The following is a 14,357-nucleotide window of genomic DNA, read 5'->3' on the forward strand; positions in this document are numbered from 1 at the left end:
TTTATTCCCACAAATGAAGAGGAACCTCAAGGGGAAGTGTTTCGCTGACGTGGAGAAAGTGAAGAGGAAAATGACGGAGGCACTTGCAGACATCAAAGTAGATGAGTTTAAAAAATGTTTCTAACAATGGCAGACGAGATTTGACAAGTGTATTGCCGCTAAAGGAGAGCACTTTGAAGGAGATTGAAGGAATTTTGTACAAAAGAATACACGCTTCAAAAACAACTTTTCTGGAAACGTTTGGGTACATATATATATATATATATATATATATATATATATAGTTGCTTCTTTTTGTGCTTTGGAGTTTCTGTGCTGATGAAATTTTTGCAAAGCGATAAAAGCTGGTAGCTCTTGCAAAATAAAGCTGTATTTCCTCCCTCAACCCACTGGCTGCAATGTTGACACCTTGAGATGTCATGAGACCTAAATCCTGAACATCATGGCATGAAGTGCATCCCAGTTTTCCATTTCTGGCATATAACCATTAATTTTTGCTTTTAAACTGATTCTATTGATCCTGTGTCCAGACAGAGGGATAATCTATAGGCCAATAGCATCATGACCTGTTTGTTCGGAAACTTCCACTTCATCTTCCTAACATGGCGCCTCCTCACCCTGACTCTCATGCTGATAGGAGGAACCACAGAGCTCTGTTAGGTTAAAAGCACATCTTCTAAATTTGGGATATTTTTCCTCCAACAGGTTCCAGAGGAATCACCTCAATCCAGATGTTGGACTGGATTTTATTTCAATGTCATCTGTGAATGTTAGAACCTAATTTTCAACAGTGGAGCTATAAAGGTTGAAAAGGTTATTTTGGAGAAAATCTCATCAACATCAATATTTCCACTAAATAAGAGGCAAAAAAAATTGTTTGGTATAGGAAAAAACTCTCAGCTCAAAGCGAGATGCCCAAACTATTTTTTTTCAAATGTTAGACAATTATTTTAATTTCACATAATTATCGCGGTAGAAGCCATTTGTTTGTTAAATATTTCATGAAACATATTTACCGTGTTTGATGTTTGTTGTGAATGACGTATAGTCACAGACGAACGAGGTAATTAGTCCAAGTTTGTCATTTATTTAACGTTCAGAAATTACAGTGGCTGTGACGGGCCAAGACAAAGGTTAACAAAGGTAAAACAAAGGCGATCAACTCAAATCAGATCATCTTAAAATGTTTGTTATTCTCTAACATTGATTTAGATCATCTGATACAAGAGCCTACTATAGAAATGAAACAATATATTATAAAAATCATAATCTTACATGTTATAACATTCACCAGCAAAGTTTACACAGGTGGCAATGGCTATTATTTAATTATTTCACTCTGTCAAAGTAAGATACCTCCCAAATCTCCCATTTTTGTTTTGAAGGTTTCCTAAAGACACGATGTGAGGAAGAAGGGAGAAATGTCTTTAAGGAGAGACAGATTCACTGCACAGCACGGATGAATCTTGCATCGGATTTTGGACCCAATCACTCTTAAGCTAGAACTCGTCGGCTGGAAAACATGAAAAAACCTATATACAGTGGGGAGAACAAAGTATTTGATACACTGTTGATTTTTCAGGTTTTCCCACTTTCAAAGCTTGTAGATGACTGTAATTTTTATCATAGGTACTCTTCAACTATGAGTGATGGAATCTAAAACAAAAATCCAGAAAAATACAATGTATGATTTTTAAATAATTTCCATTTTATTGTGTGAAATAAGTATTTGATATGCCAGAAAAAAGAAACTTAATATTTGGTACAGAAACCTTTGTTTGCAATTACAGAGATCAGACGTTTCCTGTAGTTCTTGACCATGTTTGCACACACTGCAGCAGGGATTTTGGCCCACTCCTCCATATAGATCTCCTCCAGAGCCTTCAGGTTTCGGGGCTGTCGCTGGACCACATGGACTTTAAGCTCCCTCCAAAGAGGGAGCTTAAAGTCTCTATTGGATTCAGGTCTGGAGACTGGCTAGGCCACTCCAGGACCTTAAGATGTTTCCTACAGAGCCACTCTTTAGTTGCCCTGGCTGTGTGTTTTGGGTCGTTATCATGCTGGAAGACCCAGCCACGACCCATCTTCAGTGCTTTTACTGAGGGAAGGAGGTTGTTGCCCAAAATGTCACGATACATGGCCCCATCCATCCTTCTCACAATATGGTGCAGTCGTCCTGTCCCCTTTGCAGAAAAGCATCCCCAAAGAATAATGTTTCCACCGCCATGCTTCACGGTTGGGATGGTGTTCTTGGGGTTGTACTCATCATTCTTCTTCCTCCAAACATGACGAGTGGAGTTGAAACCAAAAAGTTTTATTTTTGTCTCATCAGACCACATGACCTTCTCCCATTCCTCCTCTGGATCATTCAGATGGTCATTTGCAAACAGATGGGCTTTGACATGCGTTGGCTTGAGGAAGGGCACCTTGCGAGCACTGCAGGATTTTAATCCTTGACGGCGTAGAGTGTTACTGATTGTTTACTTTGAGACTGTGGTCCCAGCTCTATTCAGGTCATTGACCAGGTCCTGCCGTGTAGTTCTGGGCTCATTCCTCACCTTCCTCAAGATCAATGATGCTCCACGAGGTGAGATCTTGCATGGCGCCCCAGACCGAGGGACATTTTCCATTATTTTGCATTTCTTCCATTTTCTAATAATTGCACCAACTGTTGTTGCCTTCTCACCAAGCTGCTTGCCTATTGTCCTGTAGCCCATCCCAGCCTTGTGCAGGTCTACAATTTTATCCCTGATGTCCTTACACAGCTCTCTGGTCTTGGGCATTGTGGAGATGCTGGAGTCTGATTGATTGAGTGTGTGGACAGGTGTCTTTGATACAGGTAACGAGTTCAAACAGGTGCAGTTAATACAGGTAATGAGTGGAGAACAGGAGGGTTTCTTAAAGAAGAACTAACATGTCTGTGAGAGACGAAATTCTAACTGGTTGATAGATGATCAAATACTTATTTCACACAATAAAATGGAAATTAATTATTTAAAAATCATACATTGTATTTTTCTGGATTTTTGTTTTAGATTCTCTCACAGTTGAAGAGTACCTATGATAAAAATTACAGTCATCTACATGTTTTGCAAATGGGAAAACCTGAAAAATCAACACTGTATCAAATACTTGTTCTCCCCACTGTATATAGATGTGTGTGTGTGCTAAACATGTATAGCTTAATATTATTCAGTATTAATCATTATTTATTTATGTTTATACTTATATAAATATGTATTGATAAGAGCGGTCCATTAGGCGTCTGTCCTTTTATTATGTCTATGCAGGGGTGGATCTAGCGGGGTGGCAGTTGCCACCCCAAACGAGAGCCTTGCCACCCCTGTTGCCACCCCAGCTAGCAACAATGAATTCAATAAATAGTTATGGCAAATTGGACATTAAGCGCATGAATCTCTTTTTTCCCCGACAACATTGAATGCAACACAATGTAACCTGACACCCACTGCTAAGTAGCGGGAAGTGTGAGAAAAGGACAGAGCGCGAGGCAGCAGCATTGATAGATGTATATGTAACTGGACTGGACATTACGTGATTTATCATAGTCACACATGCGCCATTTCTGTCCATTGAGTCAGAAATATTGGTGGTCAGGAAAATACTACAATCACGCAAAGAATCAGAACAACGGACACAATGTTTAGTAGTTAATTCAACCATAGATAATGGTAATAAGGGCTTCAGATTTCACAGGTGATGAAAACGTTTTAATTTAAAGAAAAGATTGAACAAGTGAGCAGTGGGTCAGTTATACTAGCCTAACTTTGATAACCTTAACATGTGCTGCGCAGTTCGGTGTGTTTTGGTTCCGTTGGCACTAAAACAGGTCAACCCGCCACCACGTCATCAGTAGAGCAGCTGTTTAAATCAGCTAATCAACCGCTGCTGTGCTCAGGTGAAAATTTATTAATAATCCAAATATAGACATTAAGCCTGACAGCATAATGTAACAGACTGAATGTTCTGTTTTAGTGTTTTTGCTACTTTTTTGTGTGGGAAATGTTTGTTTTTTGGTGTTGATTCCCCTGATCGGTAATCTCTGCTCTATGTGCTCGTTGAGCTGTTGTCTGTCGGTTGCCATGGCAATGGGTCGTGTGTAATGCTGACATACAGAGCAAGAAAAGGTGGAATAGAAGTTGCTGGAGCTATTTTTTCTTTATTTCTTTATCCATGTGAATTTTGTTACTTTATTCTTAAATTTATATTTTTTGTATTATTTACAGAGTTTATTTGTGGGTTGATAATTGTTGATTTTATTTATTTTTTGTTTTCTTATTTTTCTTATTTCTAAATTCAGACAGGAAGTAATGTGGGTCAGTCCACATAGATAAGTGCATGGGCCTGGAGAAGGACCAGCAGGCATTTGGGTTTGGGGCCGATGGTTTTTAAGAGTGGTAGCATGAAAACAAATGAAAGTTTGATGTCTGTAATTGTTTGATGAAAGAGGAAAATAAATCACCAAGAACAATCAATAAGTTTGGACATTGAACCTTGTTTTGCCGTGTCTAGAATCATGACCCCAGTGCCTTAGTAGTGGCTTGGTGGAACTTTTATTGGATCTTTGGCTTTGCAAACAGTCAGAAGTGGTTCTGTTTGGTTCTTCACCTGTTTATCAGCTTTATTGTACCTTTATTATGGCGCAATGCAGCCGCTGCAATTACTAAAAACAAGCGACAAAAACTGAGCTAATACCCTGTGTTCTAAAAACATGGTGATATTTATAACAGTTGTCAAACTACGGCTCCTACAGCATATTTAAAATACAACGATTGATCAATATAAGTAGAAATTCGCACCTTCTTGTATCTTGACAGAACTAACAGAAACTAAACTGTTTATAGATTTGTATCATGGAGAATTTATCAAACATCAGTTTTCTAATCTTAATTTTAAGTCGTATTTAATAGATAACAAATGATGGTGCTACTTATATTTTTGTGACAGATTTCTCCTTGTCCTGTATTGGGTTAAAATGGTTTTCTGGACACAATGCATGTCAATTGATATGCATATCAATTAGCAGGAGTATGAAAGACGTGAAAATAATTAACTATACTACATTAAGAAATTGTATTTAAGCCTCGGTGCTACATGAAGCTCATTGTGAAACAATGCAAGTTAAAAACAATATTTCGTCGGTCTACAGAAGACGGGTCCTTCGAAGACCACGAATATGGACAACCAGAAGAGAGAAGCTGTAGCCCTCGGCTAGCTGCCTAGCCTCCATCTCCGCGTTATGTTGCTTAGTAACCGTGACAATGTGAAGCACAGAAAGAAAAAAACGGACTCGAAGTTTGTTTTTTTTACTCTTCATTTCTGTATTACTCTTCACCTTTTGTTATAAAGGCTGTTCCATAGTAAAAAAGAAATCTGTCTGATTCTAAAATGTTTAAACATGTATAGAAAGCAATGTAAGCAAATTATTCATTTTCAAATGCTTTTAAGATCTCAGGTAGTAAGACATTACAGTCAGTGGCAGAGCTAGACTTTTAAAGTTGGGGGGACTACCTCTGGGAGGGCAGGGTTAGGGTTAACCCTAACCCCTATATACACACACATTATATATATATATATATATATATATATATATATATATATATATATATATATACACTGCTCAAAAAAATAAAGGGAACACTTAAACAACACAATATAACTCCAAGTAAATCAAACTTCTGTGAAATCAAACTGTCCACTTAGGAAGCAACACTGATTGACAATCAATTTCCCCTGCTGTTGTGCAAATGGAATAGACAACAGATGGAAATTATTGGCAATTAGCAAGACACTCAATAAAGGAGAGGTTCTGCAGGTGGGGACCACAGACCACTTCTCAGTACCTATGCTGTCTGGCTGATGTTTTGGTCAGTTTTGAATGTTGGTGGTGCTTCAGACTCATGGTAGCATGAGACGGACTCTACAACCCACACAAGTGGCTCAGGTAGTGCAGCTCATCCAGGATGGCACATCAATGCGAGCTGTGGCAAGAAGGTTTGCTGTGTCTGTCAGCGTAGTGTCCAGAGGCTGGAGGCGGTACAAGGAGACAGGCCAGTACACCAGGAGACGTGCCGGAGGCCGTAGGAGGGCAACAACCCAGCAGCAGGACCACTACCTCTGCCTTGGTGCAAGAAGGAACAGGAGGAGCACTGCCAGAGCCCTGCAAAATGACCTCCAGCAGGCCACAAATGTGCATGTGTCTGCACAAACGGTTAGAAACCAACTCCATGAGGATGGTATGAGGGCCCGACGTCCACAGATGGGGGTTGTGCTCACAGCCCAACACTGTGCAGGACGCTTGGCATTTGCCAGAGAACACCAGGATTGGCAAATTCGCCACTGGCGCCTTGTGCTCTTCACAGATTAATCTGCACATCCACTCCAAAGACGGTACCAATGCTGTGCCCAAACAAAACAAATGCAGGAAAAATGACCCAATTTCAACTACTAAATTATAAAACCCTAGAAGAAATTATAAGTAAATTAAGCTCCGGTTCCTGCTGTCTGGATGTCCTACCCACACATTTCTTTAAGAAAGTCCTGCCTGTTGTTGCTAATGATCTGATCCAAATACTAAACTCGTCACTCTCTTCAGGTGTTTTCCCCCAGGCTTTGAAAAACCACTCAAACCACTGATAAAAAAGAACAATCTGGACAAATCACTACTGCAGAATTACAGGCCGATTTCTTACCTCCCATTCATCAGCAAAATTATTGAAAAAGCTGTTTTTAAACAACTAAATAACTTCCTAACAATAACAAACTGCTTTGACTCCTTCCAGTCTGGTTTCCGGTCTCACCACAGCACGGAGATGGCCTAGTCAAAGTATTCAATGACATCCATATAAATACAGACTGTGGGAGAACCACAGTGCTGGTTCTGTTGGACCTCAGTGCAGCTTTCGACACTGTTGACCACGACATTTTACTGAATCGACTGGAGAGTTGGGTCGGACTCTCCGGTCCAGTGCTCAACTGGTTTGAATCCTACATAAAGAACAGAGATTTCTTTGTTTCAATTGGAAACTTCTCATCAGAGAGGTCAAAGGTCACATGTGGGGTACCCCAAGGTTCAATCCTAGGACCCCTTCTCTTCAATATTTATATTCTCCCACTGGCTAAGGTTATAACAGGACATAGGATTAGCTACCACAATTATGCGGATGATACACAGCTCTACATCACGATGTCACCAGGTGACTCTGAACCCATCCAATCACTGAATAGATGCTTAGAACAGATCAATGTGTGGATGTGCCAAAACTTTCTCCAGCTGAACAAAAACAAAACTAAAGTTAGTATCTTTGTACCTAAAGATGAGCGAACTAGAATCAATGCACAGCTTCAGTTATGACAACTGAAAACCAGCGATCAGGCCGAAACCTGGGAGTAGTGATGGACTCTGACCTGAACCTTCAGAGCCACATTAAGACAGTCACAAAGTCGGCCTTCTACCACCTGAAGAACATCTCCAGGGTTAGAGGACTGATGTCTCAGCACGATCTAGAGAAACTCATCCATGCTTTTATCTTTAGCCGCATTGATTACTGCAACAGCGTCTTCACAGGTCTGACTAATAAATCAAACAGCTGCAGCTGATCCAGAAGCTGCTGCTGCTGTTCTCACTAAAACCAGGAAGATAGAGACATAACACCAGTTTTAAAGTCCCTACACTGGCTCCCTGTAGATCAGAGAATAGACTTTAAAATACTGATGTTAGTTTATAAATCACTGAACGATTTAGCACCACAATACATTAAAGATCTGTTATTACTGTACCAACCGTCTAGACCCCTCAGATCTTCTGGTTCTGGTTCTGCTCTTCATCCCCAGAACCAAACAAGGAGAAGCAGCATTCAGTTTCTATGCACCACAGATTTGGAATAAACTTCCAGAAAACTGTAAAACAGCTGGAACACTGGGTGCCTTTAAATCTCAACTTAAAACCCACCTGTTTAGAGTTGCTTATGGCTAAATTAGGGTTAGAGTGCAGGTTTTGATGTCTTCCATGTTTTTATGTCTTTAATTTATTTTCTACGTTTTAATGATGTAAAGCCCCCCGGAAAACGTGGAAGTTAAACGACGTTTAACTGAAGTTCTACAGGGTTTAGAGTCCTAGTTTACGGCGTTCAACTAAAAACTGTGTTTTTGACTAAAGTCCCAGAGGGTCAGAATCCCAGTTAAACGACGTTTAACTGAAGTCCTAAAAGGGGCATGGGTTTTAATGTTTTTCTTTTTTTTTATCTCTTTCTGTTCATTCAATGTCACATGCTGTTTTTATTTTAATTATGTAAAGAACTTTGAAATGCCTTGCTGCTGAAATGTGCTATACAAATAAAATTTGATAGATCAAATCAACTTCGAATTCATAATCAAGCATAGGAAATCAAAAGTCAAGGAATCAGTTCTCAGTTGTTCAAGTTCTTGGAATTATTAAAATAACCTTTAAACATTAACAATTACTGTTTTTGTTACCCTGCAACCTTGGATGGCTGAAGGTAATGTAGAAAATGATCTTCCCTGAACGTATGATGCTGTGGGATGAGAAAGACGACACACACATTGAGTTTCCTTCACATTCAACCAGATTTATTCTTCTTCTGTGTTATAAACGCACTTCATATACAACATATTTCAGGTATCACATACTTCAGGTATTGTATACCTCATTACATCAGAAATGACTGTAATATACCTTTAAACCAAACAATTATTCTTTTAAAATGCTGCATTTACCATTATAAATTCTATCAAATGGCAAAATTAATTCACAAATAGCTTTTACTTCTCTAAACCATATTAATTTTGAAGTTAGTGCTTTAAGTCCAATACCTTGTCCTCTTTTCTGAGACCTTTTGTATTTAACTATCAAAATAAAAAAAATAACATGGCTTTTAACTATTTTAATCAACACAAATAAAATATTTTAACATTTAAGCATCTTAGCTTTTAACAATATCCATTGTTGCAATAGAACAATAGTATTTTACATCTTACATAAACAACTATTCTCTCAATATAAACTGAAAAAGGCGCAATGCTCCTTTAATACTGTGCCTCAGTACTCAACTTCACATGTTTTAAGGATGTGGTTTATCTGGTTTTTCCAACAAACCCATAAACATCACATTTATAAAATAAAGAAACCAGAACAATGTCCTTTGAGTGAGAACTCTCAAAAAGTGCAAAACACAAGTTCAAATAAACTCTTCGGTCCTTCAGCTAGCTCCTCAGCTAGCTCACACACACATTTAGAGGCCCGCTAGCATTAGCTCCAATTAGCCTTCAGAACAAGTCCCGTTTTTATACACAATAACAATCACAAACGAACTACGTGACTCATTAGTAGAGATTCGATTTATGAACCTTTTCAACTCTCCAAGAGTACTAATATATGTGCATAAAACCATATTTCTACTGACCTATGGTATGAGACAGACGAGACACACGTTGAGCTTCCTTCACATTCAACCGGAAGATTTATTCTAATTGTGTGCTCAATCTTCTCTATGCCACCAATGCGGCAGCGCCCCTAGCGGTTATGTGTGGAATTGCACGGACTAACTAAAATGACACTAACTTATTACAACGAGAAATTAAAGATACAAAAATAAAAATGATGTGGGGTGCCTATTTTCTTAATTAGTTTTTATTTAATAATAACTTGTTTTTCACCCCTCTACATTTTTCATTAGCAACATTTTTCAACTAAGAATATTTTTTATTGGTCTCGTAATATTTTAATGATAAATGTAATATTTTCATTAGCTATAAGAGTCACAATTTGGTAAGTTGTTGTGAAGAGGATTTGAAATTCAACAGGATGAAGGCAGATAGGATGAGACTTTACTTTTAAAACTGTTTATCTAAAAACACTCAGAAAAACCCCCGATCACCGGAAAACGGGAGAGGGCAGAGCAAAGATAGACACAAGAATTCACCAGGTTTACGTTTAAATTCCACAAAAACAAATATATAAATAAATAAAACAAAACATGTTTATGGATAACATGTTTTTTCAGCCATATTGAAATATATATATTTTGCAGAACACTTTTTTTGCATGAGACGAGATAAGTGATCAACTACTGGTGAAAACCATAAAAAAGAAAATAGGAAATAGTCTTCTTCATAGGTTGGTGGTTGATTATGTTTTATCAGACAAGCTGGCTCCAGCAGAGCTCTCACATCATCACAGTTCATAAAAATATATCTCATGGAATGTTTACATCCGTCGTTGTCATAATTTTTAATGGCTTGTTTGCTTTGTGAAGCTCACTCATATGTGATTTTAATTTCATTTTGTATTTAATGGAAACACCGCAATTGCGAAATACAGTTTTTTTGATATTAGGAGAGCATGGTGACATAAATACACACTGGGGCTGATGAAGCTGATGAGGTGCTAGAACCAATTACAGGGGAAGAATGACACACAAAAGGAGGGTTTGCCTCAAGTCTGAGATTAACATCAATGACCAAATAACAGTAAATTCCAGAGTTTATGCATATCTACCTCTGCAGCCGGCTGTTGTTACTCCTGCATGGACCAATTGGTGGCTCAGAAAGGCTTTGTCTGAAATGGAAGTTTTGACCAATACTTGTTTATTCCATACATCCTGTTTGAACTGAGATGCAACAAATATGTTGAAATTGAGGCTTGATTTGCCTTTTTGATGAGCCGCAGCAGCTACTCAGTGGGCAACTTTTCACCCTTCACTGCTAAACACTGTTTACAGGCTGCTGAGTGGAAAACAAATCCTATCTGCCCAATAGTTTTTTGCTTGGTGCTATGTCAACATGTAGATGAGGAAATGTAGTTTGTTTTTACAATTCCTATCGGAAATTTGTTAGATGAAACTGGCGTTTAAGTTCCAGGGAAAATTATATATGCTAGTTCTTTTTTTTATTTTTATTAAAGTGCTTCAAAGTTAAAATTCATCAAACTTTAAAGCATTTCTTTTTTTAAAGTGTTTTCATAGAGAATCAGACATAGGAATCGTGCCTAGGAGTAGTTTTGGATCTGTGACACTAAACTGTTCACAGATGTTCCACAAAGGCACAAATATTTTAGTATTAAAAACTGAAGTTTACTAGAGTCTGAGACATAATAGACAGTTTATTCATTTGATCCTGATGTTAGTTTCCAACCCTTATCTATCAGTTCAATCAATCTACTCATATTCATTCTTCTCCAGATATTTATATCAGAGCTGGTGAAGAAAAATGTCGTGTCTGGGCAGAACCCCTCTTCTTCATGGTGTTCATGCTCAGATAAAACCTTGTTTGCAGAGAAACCATCCAAGTTAGGCCATCACTTTACATAGCACCATAAATGAACTCTGAGAAACTTGCTAAGTGTGCAGACTTGACTTAAGGAAATGTAGAAGCAGTCAGGAGGCAGACAGCTTCCACTCAGCTAATGCTTTTCTACTTAAACAGTCTCACCAGCACAGTAGAAATTGTTGATGGTTTTTGCTCAGTCAGTCCAGCTGTTGGATAGTTTCCTTTGTTGCTAAGCAGATAAAGAGAAAAGTTTAAGTAGGAAGAGCTTGCATTATGACTGAAGCACCATGATAGGGACTAATCATATTTTAAGCCTACACAATACACTCCCTTAAAGTGTTATTCAATGTTCCAAAGCAAATTGTAACTCTTGAGATTGATTTTCTCCCTTCCAGGTACCTGCAGGTATCATATTATATTATTAGACTATGCAATAACTTAGGATATGGAGGATAAACAGGTTTTAGCTGGCATAATTTATCACTGCATATGATTTACAGTAATCTGCCAACGTATTTCTGTTAAAGAACTGAGCCATGTGCTGAAAGCAGTTGCACTAAATTGTTCCCAAATTAACTGTAGAGGACTTAAAAAATGTTGGTGTCCTGTTTCTTTAAATGAAGTGAGGATGCAACTCACACAGGGAACATGAGAGACGTTTACTTCTAAAGGGAGGAATACAAAGACAGCAGCACAGGTCTCTGAGTGACCAAATATTTCCTCTATGTTCATTTTTGCATCTGCTGCAGGAGAGAAGGCAACCGCCACCTTGCTAAAACAAAAATATTTTGCTGCATCTGCTATACTTTATGGATGTGTTTTTGTCTGCATGTATTTAGTATAATCTGTTTCATGAATCCAGTGCAGAAATAAAAGCACATATTTTGTCATTATTTGTGGTATTATGGTAACAAACTTCTCCCTGTTTGATTAGAGTAATAGTGGCTTATAAAATATGTGGTATATTTCTATAGGTTTTAGATGTAGTAATATAGTTCATAAATAGTGTGATATTTGTTTAATTATTCTGAAAGTGAAATGTGTTTTCATATGGTTTGTGTTTCTCACTCCAAAGCTTTCTGTTTTCTGTGCTGTGATTTATCTTGCTAGTTGTATTCAGTCAGGCCTCAGAGTTTTGTTTTTTGAGACTCAATGCTGGATAAAACTTAAGATCTGAAAAATATATATTTTAATCCAATTTACTTTGGAAACTTAATTCATGTCACAACATTTAATGTCATGGATACATGCAGTCTCCTCTTTGGTAAGTGGTGGACTATATGACATGTTGACCTTAAAGAAAAATTGACAAACCGACGACCTCATGGATTGAGTTTCATAAAATAAGAATGCTTTTTATTTTACCAGCAAATTCTTGTATTTAAAACTCCAACAGAAAAAAAGTACAGCCAAGATGCACACATTCAAAGAATCTTCATCTTTATCATATGTACATAAATACATTGAAGAGGCAGTGATTAATCAGTTACAAGCTGTAACTTTAGGATACAAGCTGTTTGTAGTTCAACAGGATCCTGGTGTTACCAGTCAGTAAACTCAGGATGAGGCCGGCTCTGCAGGGCCCTCAGGGGAAGGTGACTTGCTATGACGTTAGTGGTACTTGGACACAATCTACTCTGATGTCCATACCAGCTCCTGCAGATGCTTGGAGCTGTTGCTGATGCAGCTGCAGATCTTCCCCTCTGAAGTTTTTTTTTCTTTTCCTCTGTGGGTCCGTCAGTTTAAGGAAAGTCAATGCAAATGCCAAAAATATTTCCATCCTTCCATCCATTTTCTTTCACCCTTGTCCCTTAATGGGGTCGGGAGGGTTGCTGGTGCCCATCTCCAGCTAATGTTCCGGGCGAGAGGCGGGGTCACCCTGGACAGGTCGCCAGTCTGTCGCAGGGCAACACAGAGACACACAGGACAAACAACCATGCACACACACATTCACACCTAGGGCCGGGAATCGAACCCAGAACCTTCTTGCTGCAAGGCAACAGCTCTACCAACTGCGCCACTGTGGAGCCTGCCAAAAATATTTATATTTTCTAAATACTAGAATGAGCCTTTTTTTCTAAATTTTATAAAATATCTTATTTTATATTAATTCATAGTAACTCAAGACAGCAAAAGATATACACAGGATGGTCTTTCCTTAACGGTTTTAGTTTAGCGCAGCAGACAGCTCTCTGGAATAAAAACATGAAAATGTTGTTTTTGTTGTTTCTTAAAATGGAAGTAATATCCTAGTTTTTAAATAATAAAAAGAAGAACATTCTTTTAAAAAAGTGTTTTCTAAGTTTTGTTTTTTTCTTACCAGCTGATTTTCTTTCATAGCATAAATAAATAAAGCTCAGAGGGGATAGGTGAGGAAATGTTTCATATTTTTCAAAGACATAATGTAATATAATAAGGATTCACTCCCACCAGACATTTTCTGTATTATCATTCTGTTGATGCAGAAATAAATGTGGGCAACATTTTGTAACAAGGCTGCATGTTTGTGTGATCATGTCTTGTTAGAGACACATTTATTATGACTGCAACCGCAATTTGAGAGAAACTAACTTGTTTCACGCAATACAGAGAAACTCATCTGTATTAAAAACATGGTGAAGCTACATTTGATGAATGTTTTTTCATGAAAATTAAACATTTTCCTTCATAGCTAATAAAGAAAATCTTACTTACTTTATTACAGTATATGTAGCTTCCTTTGCTGTGTTTAAAGCACACAAGGAGTGTTTAACATTTCTTAACATTTTACCATATCTCTGAAACTGCAGTATGTACTTTATGTTGTAGGTACATATTTACCTTTAACTCTATTTAGCATACATACTAAGGCATATTTTATCTCCAGTCAGAGTGGAGCAGTGTTTGCATGAGCTCTGTGTGAGCCAGAGGCGTCGGTCTAAATGCTGCAGCTGCTTCACATCCAGACTGGATGAGATGGAGAAAAAACTAGCAGAGAGGAGAGTAAAAGCTGAATGAACACAATGGAGAGCAGAGAGTGAGTGACAGCTGGATGGTGTTTTCCGTTGACAATG

Source organism: Poecilia reticulata, chromosome 10 (genome assembly GCF_904066995.2).
Source record: "Poecilia reticulata chromosome 10, P_reticulata-male-v2, whole genome shotgun sequence".
NCBI classification, from domain to species: Eukaryota; Metazoa; Chordata; class Actinopteri; order Cyprinodontiformes; family Poeciliidae; genus Poecilia; species Poecilia reticulata.